Genomic DNA, 15901 nt, shown 5'->3' with positions numbered 1-15901 from the left:
TGTTTGGCAAAAATACTGCTTGGAGTTCTGTCCAAAGGGTTACTTTTTTGAAGAAAATGAGAATCTTATTCCCTCATGCTTTCCGAGTCTTTCAAATGCCATTTGGCTGTCATATGCCTTTAACTCAAAGTGGCTTCTCTAGGCCTGATTGATGGAGTGCTCCTGAGATGGTCGTCCTTCTGGCAGCTTCTCCCATCTCTGCTTACTCATTTTGGCCAAATGGTTACGAAATTGTGTTATACCCCACCCCTAATCTATGCCTCACCACAATTTTATCACAGAGGTCTTCAGAAAGTTCCTAGGACTTCATTGCTTGTTTACTGTATTGATATGCAGTGTGAATTGTGGGACCTTATATACTTTATAGAATCATGTGTGCCTGTGAATACTATGTCCAATCGATGCAGTTTGCCACAGGTGGACTCCAATCAAGTTCTACAAGCAAGGGTAATAATAATTAAAGCAGACAGGATGGACCTGAACACAATTTGATCACTGCAAAGGTCTGCATACTATCATCAATATGGGTTACTGAGTGTTGATGGGAAAAAGTGGCTATTTTATCCATTTAAATTAAATCTGCAACACAATAAAGTGTGCATAAAAGGGAAGGGATCTGAATACCTTCTGAAGTCACTGTATGTAAAGAAAAAAAGATCAGCCTAAATATGAATGACAGATTTTTATATTCAGTAACTGTCAAATCTCTTAAAAATTATGAAATTAGACATTTATAAATTACAAATTGTTAATAAATGGATTTCAACTCAAAATGTAGGATAATTTTGTACAGATTTAATTTCCTTTCTAATTGCCAGTTACATTTTTAAATCCAATTTTTCAATTGAGAAATATTGTTTCAATCAGAACTAAGTGTTTTTTCAGGGATCAGCAAATATCTAAATACTCTTCAATGAATATTATGTCATAATAAATAATATATTGATAGATGCTAAATTATAGTGTTTTAATTGCATGCAAATCTGTCATTGACACAGTTAATATGAATACATTAATTAAGCTTTTTCACATACACCATAAAGGTAAAAACTTTGTGTATGCTGTGTGACTATTCAATGTTAAAGCTGCGTGTGTGTATAATTCATGTCAGCATTTCACTCCTTTCATCCCAACTCCAGTCATGCAGCAGCTTTTCATGCAGCATCTGATTTAACTCAAAACACACTTGGGACTATTTTAAAATTCTCATTCTCATTTCTTTTATGACACAGTTTTAAACACATAGTATTGGTACAATTCAGTTCAATAAGACACTTCAAGCTATGACCAAAATATACCATACAGCTAAATAATTTACAGTCGGCCCATACTACATACAAGGTATTCTCTTTTGTTTTTTTTACATAAATACGTAACATAGGCAAACATTCTTGATCCATTGAATTTGATTTGTTTTAAATAATTATGACCTGGATATAAACTGAACTAGACCAATACATGACAAAAAATCATTTATGTCTCTGCTTCACAATACAAACTTCACACCTGGTTTCATGCTATTTTTCATTTTCCTATCATTACATTTCATGGTACATTGTTCAGTTACTTGTTCATAGGGGGTGTCCCAAATATCATTTTGGGGCTTTTAAGCTTCAGTGACAATTACCCACGAATATTCAAAGCTTTGCCGGGGCAGGAGAAAAATAAGACTTCAACTTTATACTTGTCATGCAGATTGCACTAACATCAGCTATAATGTAAAAAAGAAAATCTGAGCAGTGGCAAGATGGTTAAAATGTAACTTACAGTTTTTCAGGTGATTTGCCAAACTTCTTCTAGATTAATGATATGTTTCCTTTAGAATATCTGGCACTTGATTTTTTGTGAATCATCTTCACAAATTTGGAAGTTATTCTGGATGCTTGACTTTTTTGACATCTCGCTAGCATAGTTGTAACTTGTAAAACACATGTGCTTGTAGAGCGCATACCTCCTCCAAGGCCAAATATTTGTGTCGATATTTGGCCTTACCTTATCTTCCTGGATCTGCCCCTGGATCCACACCAAAATTTAATGGGTTCTTCCCTAGCCCATGCCCCATCCCTCCTCCAAATTTAGTGCAAATCAGTTCAGTACTTTTTGCATAATCCTGCTGACAAATAAACAAACCAACCAACTGAAATGGCACTCAGTAGATTGCATAACCTCTGCCAAGGCCAATGTCAAACAACATACACCAGACTTCAGAGAAAAAAATTCAAATTCATAGTAAATGATCCGGATCTTCCCCAAAGTTTGATGGGTTCTTCCCTGGCTCATGGCCCATGCCCAATCCTTCCCCCAGGTTTGGTGCAAATCAATTCAGCACTTTTTGCATAATCCTGCTGACAAATAAAAAACCAAACAGACATGGCTGAAAACATAACCTCCTTGGCAGAGGTGATAGAAAAAACAAACAAAAAAAAATGCAGCATTTGAATGCTGATTTGGACATCAATTACCATGGTAAGGGCAGAAGCATCAAAGCTTTGAGGCATTCGGGTCAGCCCTATTGTTAAGTTTTCATGTTATATATTTTTTTAACTGTATTGATTTCCCTTGAGTATTTTTAATTCCCATAAGTTTTCCAGTCAATAAAGATCAAAACAGAATCAAAACATGGAATTAAAATATTATTTTCCTCAACAAAAAAGCAACCTAACTATCATCAAAACTCAAAAAGCCTATCTCACAAAAACATCTGTATGTACAGAATCTGCAGGCTGTCGTGAGAAACGGTGTTGTAGTACCTTAACTGATCTCTGAACAGCAGCAGACACTGCCAGGAGCAGTATCTACAGCTAATCTGAGCCCAGTTTCAGTATAAAAAGGCAAGCGCCAAGTGAATACTTAGTACCTACAGTGCATGCTGAGCAGTACACGAGTCTTAAGGGAACAAAAGTCAAAGTAAACAGCCTGTCATGGCACCAGCTATACCTCTCCCTCATTCTTAGTGTTTCTGCTGTTTTTCCCCTTCCTTGTGTTTCTTGTTTGTCCCCTGTTTGTCTGTCTGTCTGTGTGTTTTGTCTGGGTGTGGTGCTCCATTTCCCTCCTGCTGCCAATCCACCTGCGCACCTGTTACCCATCCACTCATCAAGCTCCTGCAGTATATATTCCCCCGACTCCAGGCTTCACCAAATTGTTCAGTTTACCAATGTGGTAGTAATGCTGTGGCAATACCTAAGCTCAAGTTTGTACTTTCCTTGTGTTTGCCTAAACCTAGTTGAACTCCATGCATCAGGTTAATCATCTTCTGCTGATCTCAATCTGCCTGCCTCTCCCAGCACCTCGCAAGTCTGCCTTCCAGCCAACGGTCCTGCTCCTTCTCCCTGCCCTGCTTCACTTAACTCTGGTTCAGCTCCCCAAAACCTCACCTCATCAACTTCTCAGTAAGACTGCATTTTGTCAAAGTTCTGCTTTCGGGTCCCAATGTAACACAACACAGCCATTGTATATACATTAGAATGTGAATTAAACCAATAATTATAGTACACAAAAACTTCTGTAGCACTCTGTTAAAAAACTGTTCAGTGCTAAGCACTGGCGTCGAATCTCTGGTGAGATTTATAATCCACTTCACTCATTCTTTGATCAGATAGCTCCTGATTTAGAGTAAATCAACATTTTCCTATCCAATTTATCCAACTAACATCCTTCCCTCCTGCTTCCTGCAAACACCTGTGACACTAACCAAAGCCCAATGACAGTGTTCAACTTCAACTAACAGGCAGTTTAAACCTAATGTATTTCTTAATAGTTCGGGGTTTTCATTGTATAATCTAGCCTCTTCTCTCCCCTTGTCTTACACACAATGTGTGGTGTAAAGAGTTGTAGTTTTAAGCATTGGTTCCAGAGATGGTCCTTTTCCAAAACAGGAGTGGTCTGCAACATACAGTGTCCTCTGTGCTGTTGAGCCTCTACGATTCGCACACACTAAGTGAAACTTGTTACAGTGTGTGTGTAAAGCTTCCCTATAGTGATATTTATAAAGCAGCAGATTAACTTTTTGACTCAGAAAAGGCTTTTTTAAATGCTTGTGTCAGAGTTTACGTTTTAGCCAGTATCGTGTAGATGTGCGTTGAATGAAAATATCAATGGTCAAATGTCCACTGGTAAATATGCCAAATCAATAAATTAACTAATTAATTAACAGCATTTTAAATGGTCTAATATTGTGTGACCTATAAAATATGTCACCAAGAAAACTTAAATATAAACTTATATTATGCAAAACTTTAGTTTTACCTCTGCTGTTACGAGAATGAGATATTCACTTAGTGGTTGGTCATGTGACTAGGTTTGACTCCGCATACTTGCACAACTCCGACATGTCAAAGCCGACATGTTAAAGCAGACATCCCTCGACCAGTTTTTTTTTTTTTTTTTTTTTAAATGGTGCACGTACTGCAGCCGAGGCCAGCAAGACTATAGAAAAGTGTCAAGCTCCTAAAGAAAATGGAAGATGCAACAGCCAAAAAAGCCAAACAATTTGTTAAACCAGAATGGCAAGAAGAGTTCAAATGGTTAAGGCATGAAAAGGTGGATGGAATAGACCATATGTTCTGTACCATTTGTGAAAGGGCTCATAGAACAAATGGCTTTACCTAAAGGTCAATCAGTATGAAATTTTCTGCACAGGCAGAACATAAACTGCTGTTGCATATAGGTTATGTTCAGTTCCTAAAGTTTGTGACGAGTTTCTTCTTAGAACCACTTCTTGGAAGTGTCTTAACAGTTTTATGACTGTGAAACTTCTTGGTAACATTACAAACTGTTGAATGAGGGATTTCAAGATCTTCAGTGATTGCCTTGTACCTTCTGGAGTTATATTTTTTTGATAATAGCATTTCTGATGCTCTCAAACAGCTCTCGTCTTTGTCTTTGTGAAAAAGAAACTGGAAACTAAAACATCTATGTTGAGTGACAGTTGACCAACAAATACCATTTAAAAACACACGAAAAAGGACATTTACTTTACAAAACTGAGTGTGTCACTGTATGATGCCCGTAAATGTATACATTTTAAGGATGAGCTCTGCACATTTAACTTTAAGTCATGAACTGTGGAAATATTCTTAAGAAACATTGCAGTTAATGCTTTAGTGTACCCAGTTTGGCTCTTTTTGCTTCAAGCAGCAACGCTCTGGCAATTTCCCTGCATTCTTGCTGAAAGATGGGAGATTACTCAGTATTTTATACTGGTAATGGTGAGGGACTTACAAGGGACAGATTTAAAATAAATAAATATCGAAGCAGCGGAGGCCAAGATATCTTGACTTTTAGTACTTCCCATAAATGCAACTCAATGACACCTCTAGTAGGACCTTCCGTGGCTGGTAAATGCTTACATCTTTCAAATCCAGTTTGTAACGCAGGCTTTCTGTTATAAATCTCCAAGCCCAAGCCCAAATAATGCTAGTGACAACACTGTGACATAATGGTAATTTTCTCAGACTTGACAAAACTAATCCAGAAAGATAGACTTTATACATATGTTTTCACAGGCTCAGTAGGACTACCCATGACGAGCAAACTGACACACAAAATGGGTGAAGTGTCCCATTAACTTAGGAAACAGCCTTCAGTACGATGCTGAGGCAAGGACAGAAATGAACAATTTCACCATTTATTTTTAGTTTATTGTAAATGATCTCTAAAGTAGAGAATGTTGTAAATATACTAGAGCTGCAACTAACCATTGTTTTCGTTATGAATTCATTGGTTTGGCTACAAAATGTGAAAAGTTAATATTTCCAACAGTCCAAGGTGACATGTTTACATGTCTTGTTCTCTCCAACTGAGAGTCCAAAACCCAAAGTTATTCAGTTTCCTATCAGGCATGACACAAAAAGCATCAAATCCTCACATCTGAGAAAATGGAACAGCAAATATTTGGCATTTTTGCTTAAAAAAAAAGGCAAAAATTGTTGCCAAATTTTCTGTCAATCATCTAATCGATTAATCATTGCAGCTCTAAAACACACAAATCCAGCAGACACTAAATTGGCAAGGATACCTGTGACTACAGACTAAGCTATAATTTAGCATAGCACATGCTAAACCAAAAAATTCACAGCATTTCCTTACAACCATCAACGCTTGCAGTGAAGATGCAGCCACAAAATCAAACCCTGCTTCAGTTTGCTCCACTGGGCCTGTCGTCAGGTGTCAAACTGGGGCCAAGCAGGGCCCATTAAACACAGAGCAAAGGCTTTGAAATGGACTTACCACTGGGGTCAGTCTCCACTTCAACAAAATACTAGGACATAAGCAGCATAAGGTCAAAATGAGGGCCAGGTGAGTGAAGGGATGGGAGACTAGAGAGCAGAAGAAGAGGAATGAGGAAGGAGAAAATGAAAAGACGAGGGAAGATGAAAGGCTAGCAAGCAAGAAAGATTTCAATATAGTAAGCTTTAGGCCTACCCCAGCTATGTACTTAAAAATTGACATTATTTCAACACATGTCAATATGTAGTGTCACATACAGTACATGTAACAGATATCTGTATTTAATATGACTGAAGAAACTTACTTTAAGATATCTAGAATTTAATTTTACTGACCAAAATTATGACTAAAGTTCGTTTCATCAAGTTGCAAGGAATTCCCAACTGAGTATTGGGGATGAGTTTCATATCTCTGAATTTAAATGAAACTATAACCGGGTCCAAATTTTCCCATGGAGATACTGTGGTTTAACTGTAATGAAAAAATAAATTAGAAAAAAGTTGATCTTAATGAACTGAAAGCTTTAAATTTGGTGTACATTGTTTGAAAATGCAACACAATATCAATATTTGAGTATATGTGATGAACATGAATTAAAAGTCATGTGGTCATGAATATTTCAGTAAATATGTGGATTGTACTGAGTCAGAATTCAGATAATTACATGATAATTATTTCTGCATTAATTTTGGCCATGTTGTCCACTCCTTCTGTAACTCAGAATCAAACTACCTCCTTTAAAATCAGTTTAGATATTCGAGATCCATGGCGTTATCCTTTCTAGTCAGGTTGCTATTGCAGATTGTAGTTAACTCATCTGAATGCAACAGGTATGGAGCCCCCCGAGGGTTAGCTGAAAGTAAAAAAAAACAAAAAAAACAGCCATGTGTAAATCTGTACTCTGTTTACAAATTGAGCGCAGGGTTTTTAAACCCTGTTCTTGGATTCATAATCCATGCTCACAGTTTTGCAATCCATGCTCTCAGATATGTAATCCATGGGCATGGATTGCAAATCTGTGGGCACAGTTTATAAACCGTGCACAAGGATTGCAAAACCTTGGGCATGGATTTGACAGTTCAGATTTACACATGGGTCTCTTTTTCCTCAGCTGACCCCAGGGGGGCTCCATAAATTGGAGATATCATAAATGTAATTATATCTCCAAATTTCACTTTATTATCCTCTGGTAAATTGCTTACCTTTCTTGCTGTACACTTGTGCCCGCAGGTGGCCCAACCTCAGTGGAGCTACATATGTAATAGAGACTCTATTGCACATAGACTCCTTTTCTTAATGTAGCACTAGGAAGCGATCTTTATTCTACCATTTGGTTGAGAAACAGTTCCCAACTTATTTCAGTTAAATATCATCTTTTACAGTTGGCTGACAGTTCGCTACCTTCACCGCAATGGTGGTAACTCCTGACTGGTGGGAATCGTATAAAAGATAATTCTACAAGTTAATATTTTAATGAACTAACTCGTATTTTATGTATAAACTAACGCCGAACGAAAGAGTGGACCCTAACACTTCGTTTATCGTTTCTTGTTTTACTGTGGCTGCAGTGGATAATTGTCACGCAACAGAAAATGGACAGAAGTTAACTTGAGTTTGGCGCTACACGCCTCACCGTAGAGCTGAGCGGTATGCGGCTGAGAAACGCTGACCAACCCGCACAATGATGTGAGAGAGAGGCTCTTTGGTCCAGCTAAACCAACGCAGAATAAGGGTTTAGCGGATTGAAGGCGCGGGTATGTTAACTAAATGTTTAAACGCTGGTTAGTGTGCCGACTTACTAAACAACCTTTTCCTTCAGTTACTCTAAAAAGTCTTTCAGTCAGCAGAAATGTTTGTTGGTTCAATTTATAATCGAGTAGGTTCAGCAAGCTTACCTGGAGGGAAAAGCTTGCAGCGCGGAGTCGTTTCAAAGTGCTAACTTGTAGTTAACACTAGCCAGCTCAGGTTTGGGGGTAAAATCAAGTCCCAGTGCTTCACGTCAGTTTAAAAGTGATTTTATTCGTTTATCGGACTTCTTTGTGTCTCTCAATGGCGTGTTTTTCTGTGTCGGAATCAGGTGCAATGAGAAGACCCACCTCTCTTTCACTGCCTCTCTGTTGTTTGTGCAGTATAAACAAAACTCCCTCAGTAAATAATACTGGCTTTACCAGTCTGACTAGTAGAACAGTCCAACTTCTCAACTTTATGACACTAAACGAGTCACTTATTATAGTAGGTCAGGACATCTCTAGCCACCTCCCTACCCCCACTAAACACAGACACATCATTAACATAATAGATGAGATGAGATTAGGTCTGATTTGATTAGATAAGTATTTCAACAGAAGCATGAAATATATGATGTGCTGGTAAGTAATATGTGCAGTATATGGAAGGTGCAAGATTAGTTTATTGTAAAAAAAAATGTGAAAAATAAAGAGTGCAGGAAGGGTGTAGAATTATATGGGTACTGCAAAATAAATATGCATTACAGAATGTGTGTAAGGTGTAAAAATGCAGGGAGGGTTCAGCAGGCTTACTACCATAGAAAATAACCTGTTCCTAAGCCTGCTGTTACGGGAGCAGGGGCTCCTGTAGTGCCCTACAGAGGGGAGGATGGAAAACAGTCAGCGAATGGGATGAGAGTGATCCTTGATGATGCCACTTGTCCTCCACAGGAAGGTAGATATCCTCAGTGGCAGTGTACTGGGCACTTTCCATTACATGCTGGACAGCCTTGCAGTCAGAGACAGAACAGTTGCCGTGCCACAATGAGATGCAGTTGGTGATGATACTCTCAATGGTGCAGCGGTAGAAGTTCACCAGGATTTGGGAATACAGGAGAGCTTTCTTCAGTTTCCCCACAAAATAAAGACACTGTTGCCTCTAACTGTGAATGGAGGAATCTCTGTCTGTTTGTATTTCGATTTTCTCGACAACTACCCATCCAATTGACTTCAGACTTTGCGAGTGTATTGCTGAGGAAACAAGGAAATGCAGCGTCGACTGTGAAGTATTTTTGATGAGCAGTTCTTGAGAAACCTTGAAACATTTCTTTAAAACTTGCTTAAAATTTCTTTACACTAGTTGGGCTTTAGCATCTTGAGGGCCTGGTTGTTATATTCACACCACATTGCCAGGTGCTGAACATTGTCCATGTAGGCCGATCCATCATTGTTACTAATCAGGTCCTCCACTATGGTGGCATCTGCAAACCTCATTATGGTGCTGGAGCCATGTACAGGTATGTAGCTGTTGGTGAAGAGAAAGTAAAGGAGAGGACAGTATTCAGATTGAAGGGGGAGGAGGAGAAGTAGTCTATCCTAACAGACTGATACCAAAGTTTTTGAGGTTGGAGATCAACTTCATTGGAGAGACAGTGTTAAATCCTGAACTTAAATCAGTGAACAGCATCCTAACATATGTATGATGACTGCCCAGGTGGGTCAGGGAAGAGTGAAGTGCTATGCAGATGGCATCCTCTGTTGACCTGTTAGGTTGGTAGCAAAAAAGTTGCCTATAAATGCCAGAGCTTTATTGAACCAATACCGAAGAAAGGAATGTATTCATCATCTCTTATCTTTACAAATGCAAAGACACACATTCAACATTCAGCACTGCACTTCCAGAAAGGCAATATTCCTGTGGACTCAGCAAACACAGTAAGATGCAGAAAGCAGTTTCTTTATTCCACTGTAATTCAATTCAAATTTCATTTCAAGATATTAATGATGAATATGAAATAATTGGTATGAATTTTTCTTGAAGCATCATTCTCACTCACTGCATATAACTGAAAAACCAAAGCAGCGAATTGGAAACAAGAAAAGCTCAGGTTTATTCCTCTCTAGTGGGAGACCAAAGACCAGATTGGCATATACCATAGAGGTTGGTGTACTTTTCTTACTTTCTTCCCTTTGTCTTCACTCTTACAGGGTAAAAGTTAAGGAAATCAAGCTTTTGTCAATAAGTTCAGTCTGTAGTCATGTCAGACAGTGTTATTTTTTTTCCCAACCAAGGTGGCTGAAGACCTGCCCCTCCCCTGCCTCAGATTGGCTTACCCTGATACTTTTACTCAACCCTAACCAATCATCCTTCTTCATGCCTAAACCTTGCCAACACAATCAACGAGGGCAATGAGTACTAGCCAGTCAGATGCAGAGGCAGACAGTATCTTAATAGTCAGCAGCCAATTGGGGGGGTAGGATTAGGGTTAGGGGGGGCAACGGTTGGCATCCTGCCTCCTACATGTGGGAAACTCTTTAACGCTTTGATTATGGTTAGGGAAAGATTGTGATTATTGTTTTAATATTGAAAAAGTAAATATGTCCTGTCTAGTACTCTGCTATGAGCAACATTACATGTCCTTCAAAACATGTTAGTTTCTTTACAGTAAACAGCAGAGTTATGTATTAAGATAGACTTGATAAAATCTAAATCTAGACTTTAATGTTCTTCAATGTCCTTCAATCAACTTGCAGCGGTTTTAGTTTTGATCATGCTTTAATCTTCCACTCACATCCAAAGATTAGAATGTGTGCATTGCAAGTTAAAAGCCATTACACTGACTTTGCAGTGTATGATTTTAGATAGTATGCCGGCATTCTGGAATCTGAGGAGTGACCTGTAACACAACAGCGTCAGTGACTTTCCGGCCTTTCTGGCTCTCCTTTTTATACAGAAGTTCATACGGCTCTGTGACTACCTCTGCTGTCGGCTTAAAGGCAGAACAAGAATGCCCCTTCCGTGTTCATACCTTTTTTATACAGAACAGCAAGGTGGAATAAAGGCACAGCATTCCCATCTTGAACAGGCGGTACAAAAGGGGCTCAAGAGAGATCAAGTATGACAACAGACCACAAGCCATTTAACTAACTGGCTTACCTCAAATAACAAACAAGAAACATACTTGTCTGTGGGATATAACATAGAAAAGAAGGAGTTGGAAACTGCTTGTAAATATTTCGAAGGAGATCACGAGAAGCCAGAATGTGTTCACCTGGTGTCCTGACAGTTTCATCATCTCATCCTAAAACTCCCGCTACATTTGTCAGTGGCTGTTTTCACTTTTATGTATAACAGCCAAACATGAAATAAAATCTGATTAGAGCCCTAGGGAGTCAACTACGATGGTCAACTTCTTTTATTTGTTGCATCCTATGAGTGAAAAAAATAAGTAATTTTTTGGTACAAAACTGATAAATTTGTGAAGTGAAAAACTATAGCGAGTGCACAAGTTAGTAATGTTAGGGAAGAACAAATGCAAAATGGACTTAAATGTAACATTCATCTATGCACCAACCTCTGCAGCCATGTTGCTGACATTGACTAGTTTCAGAAAAATCCCCCTAATAACCAAACTGTGATAGTAAAAATATTCAGACCAGCAGAACATGTTAGCTTACTTGACTGACTCTAAAACAAAAATTTTAGATAATCTCAAAAATATATACCGTACAGTCAAAATACTATATCAAAAATGCTGACCTTAATAGCTTGAAATCAAGCACATCACAGCAAGTTGTACAATTGTACAATTCCTCTTTGATTTCAACGCACAAGTTCTATCTCAAAATACATCCACTGGCCTGAACGTTTTCTTCAGATATGTGACACATGAATATTCAATGAGCACTCAGACATTGTCTTATTTATACTCTGCTATGTATGATGGTCACTCTTCAGTACACAGGAGAGGACATGTGTTATACTATTCTTTTTTTTTAAATCTGTGCTCTTATTCAATGTAAAATAAACATTACAGTGACACTATCTGACTCTCCACACCTTTTGTTCTGAAGGTCAGCGGTCCCTATCAAAACTGTTATTGTTCCAGTCAACTCAACTTGACTGAGTATTCCCCTGTTATTTATCATACAATTTATTGATCCATATACTCAGTTTATGAGTCTGTTTGCCCAGTTTATCAATATGTGTGCTCCGTTTATCAATATGTGCGCTCAGTTTATTAATCTGTGTGCTCAGTTTATTAATCCATGAGCTGGGTTTAGCAATCCATTCACACGGACTTCCACACAAATACTTTTTGCCCTACAAAAGAATTTGCTGTAAAACGAGCACATATTCCTTGGGTCGAAAACACAATCACTCTTTGTATTATAATGTGTTTGGATTTAAAATGAAAACAAAATAAAACAAAGAAATTAAGTGAAATACAATATATATTTTATGTATTTGTTTTTTATGTATGCATTTACTATGTTAGAATTGAATAAAAAACATTTTTATTTATATTTACACTGCTTTGCTAGCAAGTTTTGCTACATATCACATCCTCTTGAACTTTGACTTGTTTTTTTTGGAGAAATTTCAAAAGTCTGGAACAGAGTCTGAGCAATGCCAACCAAGGCAAAGCGTAGATCCTGAAATGAATGGAACAATCTGGAGCCGATACTGCAGGAGCTGCAAGACGGGAGAAACCAGGATGAACTTTGATGTCTCACACACCACCTGGACTTCTCAGCACAGAGTATTAGAGACTTTATTCAGGGTGGACAGAATTAACTGACAGCATAACAACGGATCCAATGGGAAAAGGTAACATTCCCACAATCAGGTAATGAGCTCTTCATTGTCTCATGCTAACTGTGCAAGTTAAAAATGTAAAGAAAAAACGATAATTGTTTACAATACAAACTTTGTTCCTGAGCATGCTCAGTAGCATCTGCTTTACAGAAACTACTCTTCAAAGACTGTAAAAGTTCCAACAATGGAGATGCATGGCACAGACGAACAACCTAAATCAAGTTTTGGACACACTCACAATACATGTTAGAGAGACACATTCAAGAAAAACACAGAAAATCACCATCCTTTAAAGAAGTCTTACATCTTAGGCAGATGCACCCAGTGAAAAACTTTCACTGAAGTGAATGGGCTAGCATCTAGAGACATGGTATTCACTTTTCTTCATGTGTCAGAGGGAAAACTATAGTAATGGAAATCATGGTTCTTTAAAAAAAAACTTTATTTAAACATGCTACAATAGCTTCACCGAGAGCAATGCTTTCTTCTTCAGGTATGCAGTTATGTTAGGTGTCATTACTGTTGTGGTTCAAAGTTTTGGGTCTGATGTAAAAGAATACGTTTCTGGCGAGACAGTTAACAGAGGTCAGCAAGAGCCTGCTCCACATTCTTTTTGTCCGACACTGACAGCCAATGCACACCAGCACAGCTTTAAATCTCACCTGTTCCCTCATGTGGTCCTGGTTTCCCATGATAATGGCAGCATGGTGAGGATACTTCTGCGTTGGGTGGTCCAGGAACACCTCCTTCTTCCTCTCCACCTCCGAGTGCTGCAGCATCAGGCTGTCCAGTTGGCTGTCCCTGCTACTGGCACCAGCCGCAGTGGCGTAGGTTCGAGGTAAGGTGCTCGGAGAACGTGGAGCTGGACCATAGGAGGAGACGTCCTCGTTACAGAGCAGGTTGCTGTTGGTGTGCTGTTTCATCTGCAGCAGTTGCTCAGAGCTGCTTTCCACGGCAGTAGAGGAAGAAGAGACTCTGGACAGGGAGTTTCCTGGATCTGAGTGGAATGGATGCAAGAGGAAAGGAGTGAGGAAACAAGATGGGAGTACAGAGAAAAAGAGAGGGAAGAAATATTCAAAATGTTCAAACTTCTCACAGGATGTTACCTCAGAGGGTGCTACAGTGAGCCAACCTTTTTCACTTTGACAAGACAAAACTGAATATGCTAAGATACTAAAGAATATATTTTGCCATGTCCCACTGAGTTTCACTTCACACAAGTTCAAACTGCATATAAACTCTGGAGATGTCGAATTTTGTGAAGTAAACTTGTGTGAATAAGAGGCTGATAATCCTGTAATTCTTCTGCCATTTATATTTGATTAAAGAATATGGAAAATAAAGCTTGATTGTACAAATTTATGGCCCAGCGGGAACCAGGGCCTATATTTGTAAAACTGCTAAACATAAAAGTTTGGATTTAAATGAAAGATAAAATAAAAAATCCTTTACTTTTACTTCTCAGTTGCTAACAACTAACTACTTGAAAATTTAAGAATAACAGCTCTTCATCAAATTTAGAAAAAGAAAAAAGTAAATGTAACAGAGGTCTCTTGAGTTGGTTTAGAGTAAATGCTAGATGATAGAGGTAAGCAATACAACTGACAAAAGTTTTGGACTACTTGTACATAATATCACTGGTGATAAATACTACTTTATATAAGCAACATGTATAATTCAGAATAAGCTATATTATTTGCATTTGATTTGAACATCAGATAAGATCTTACGTCACATTTTGTTCTGTTTTGCATTCATAAGGGGTGCAAACAACAACAAAAAAGCTATCATTGACTTTCATTGTCTGCACTGTCAGTGTTCTAAAGACTGTTGAATACTCAATGCTTAATTTATTTCACTTTTGTTGGCGGGCTTGTCAGTAGTATCATTAATTAAAGAATCAATTAATAGAAACACCAGAGGGAGCTGCAGTCACCAGTTAACCCTTTATTAGAAAAGCCATGTGGTAGAATTTACTGAAATTTATAAGTGAAATTGCTGAATCACTATTAAACTGGCTTTTGTAATAACTCATAAGGGTCATTGTAACCTTTGACACCAGACTAGCCAGAAGATTGTAGATTGTCATGTCTTAGTGTCTGAGAAATGCTTATTGTAAACTGTTCTTACTGGAATTTGTTATTCAGACCAACCATGACCTTGTCCTCATTGCAGTTTGATATAAAAAGCTTGTGGGGAAAAGAATGGTTAAGCGGATTCTATAATGGTTCTCATGTGTAGACTGTTTCCTGGGCTCAGAATAAATATATTAATTTAAGTCAACAGAGGCTGACCAGAAGGTGTTTCTTTATTCCTCACCACATAATTACAGAAGCTAGTGAATCCATTCATTTCATAAAACATCCTCCCTCTTAGTCTAATGTGTTTGTTTGTGTGTGTATGTGTGTGTTTCAGATGATACAAGATGGCAATGACTTCTAAAAGGTGGATTCTATCGATTTTTCCACATCAGTGTGTGCTTTCAGGTGTCGAGGAGTACTTCTGCATATGTGAAAACAGAAGTGTGGTCCTTCAGTGTCTCCACAGGGAGCTGTGTGAAGTCTGAAAAATGTCCGAAGACTACCAGTCTGAAAAAAAACTGGGGATGTGAAGAAGTGAGGGCATTTTCATATTAGAATTGATTGCTTTGCACCGTGCCTGAGTCTGCTGCAGGATTGTGTCTCCAGGATTCATTAGCTGCTACTAACTTAATACACCCCAACCTGTACAGTCAAATGAATCGAGCCAATTTGTAATGTTGGTAAGGTACGCACCAGGTTTTGACAAGGAGGAAGAATGTGTGGAATAAAAAAGATGATATATCTGTCCTGCTGCATTGATTTTGATTATTCTAGTCTTTTCTAAAGAAAAAATATTCAGAAAACAGGCTTCAACTAAACAATGACACATGATGATATAGTGGCTTACTTATATGAATATGAGTCTGTTACATACGATGTGTTTCTGTGTTAATTTCTTTAGTGAATCAGTGTATGGATAAATGCTGTACTTATGGAAGAACAATATTTGATCTGATGAGAACATGTTTCAGGTAGGCTTAAAATAAAATCCAATATAGCATTCATTCAGTGTCAGATAGCACATGCTCACACACAGCTGCAGAGGA

General features: G+C 38.2%; 1 protein-coding gene and 1 long non-coding RNA gene across 2 annotated transcripts in view; one reads left to right on the top strand and one right to left on the bottom strand.

Moving 5' to 3' along the window:
• Positions 1-2977, bottom strand: part of LOC120798896 (sickle tail protein-like) — a 48079-nt gene extending 45102 nt beyond the window's left edge. The window contains exon 1 of the mRNA XM_040143691.1: positions 2938-2977. The gene's annotated coding sequence lies outside the window, so the exon portion shown is untranslated. The remainder of the gene's footprint in view (positions 1-2937) is intronic.
• A 180-nt stretch (positions 2978-3157) lies between these two features.
• On the top strand, positions 3158-15571 carry LOC120799491. Its single transcript, XR_005708840.1, has 3 exons — positions 3158-3389; positions 12554-12805; positions 15190-15571. It is a non-coding gene; the product is annotated as an uncharacterized LOC120799491 (long non-coding RNA).
• Positions 15572-15901: the final 330 nt, after the last annotated feature.

This window comes from Xiphias gladius, chromosome 14 (genome assembly GCF_016859285.1).
Source record: "Xiphias gladius isolate SHS-SW01 ecotype Sanya breed wild chromosome 14, ASM1685928v1, whole genome shotgun sequence".
NCBI classification, from domain to species: Eukaryota; Metazoa; Chordata; class Actinopteri; order Istiophoriformes; family Xiphiidae; genus Xiphias; species Xiphias gladius.
This window is presented reverse-complemented; position numbering and strand designations above follow the sequence as displayed.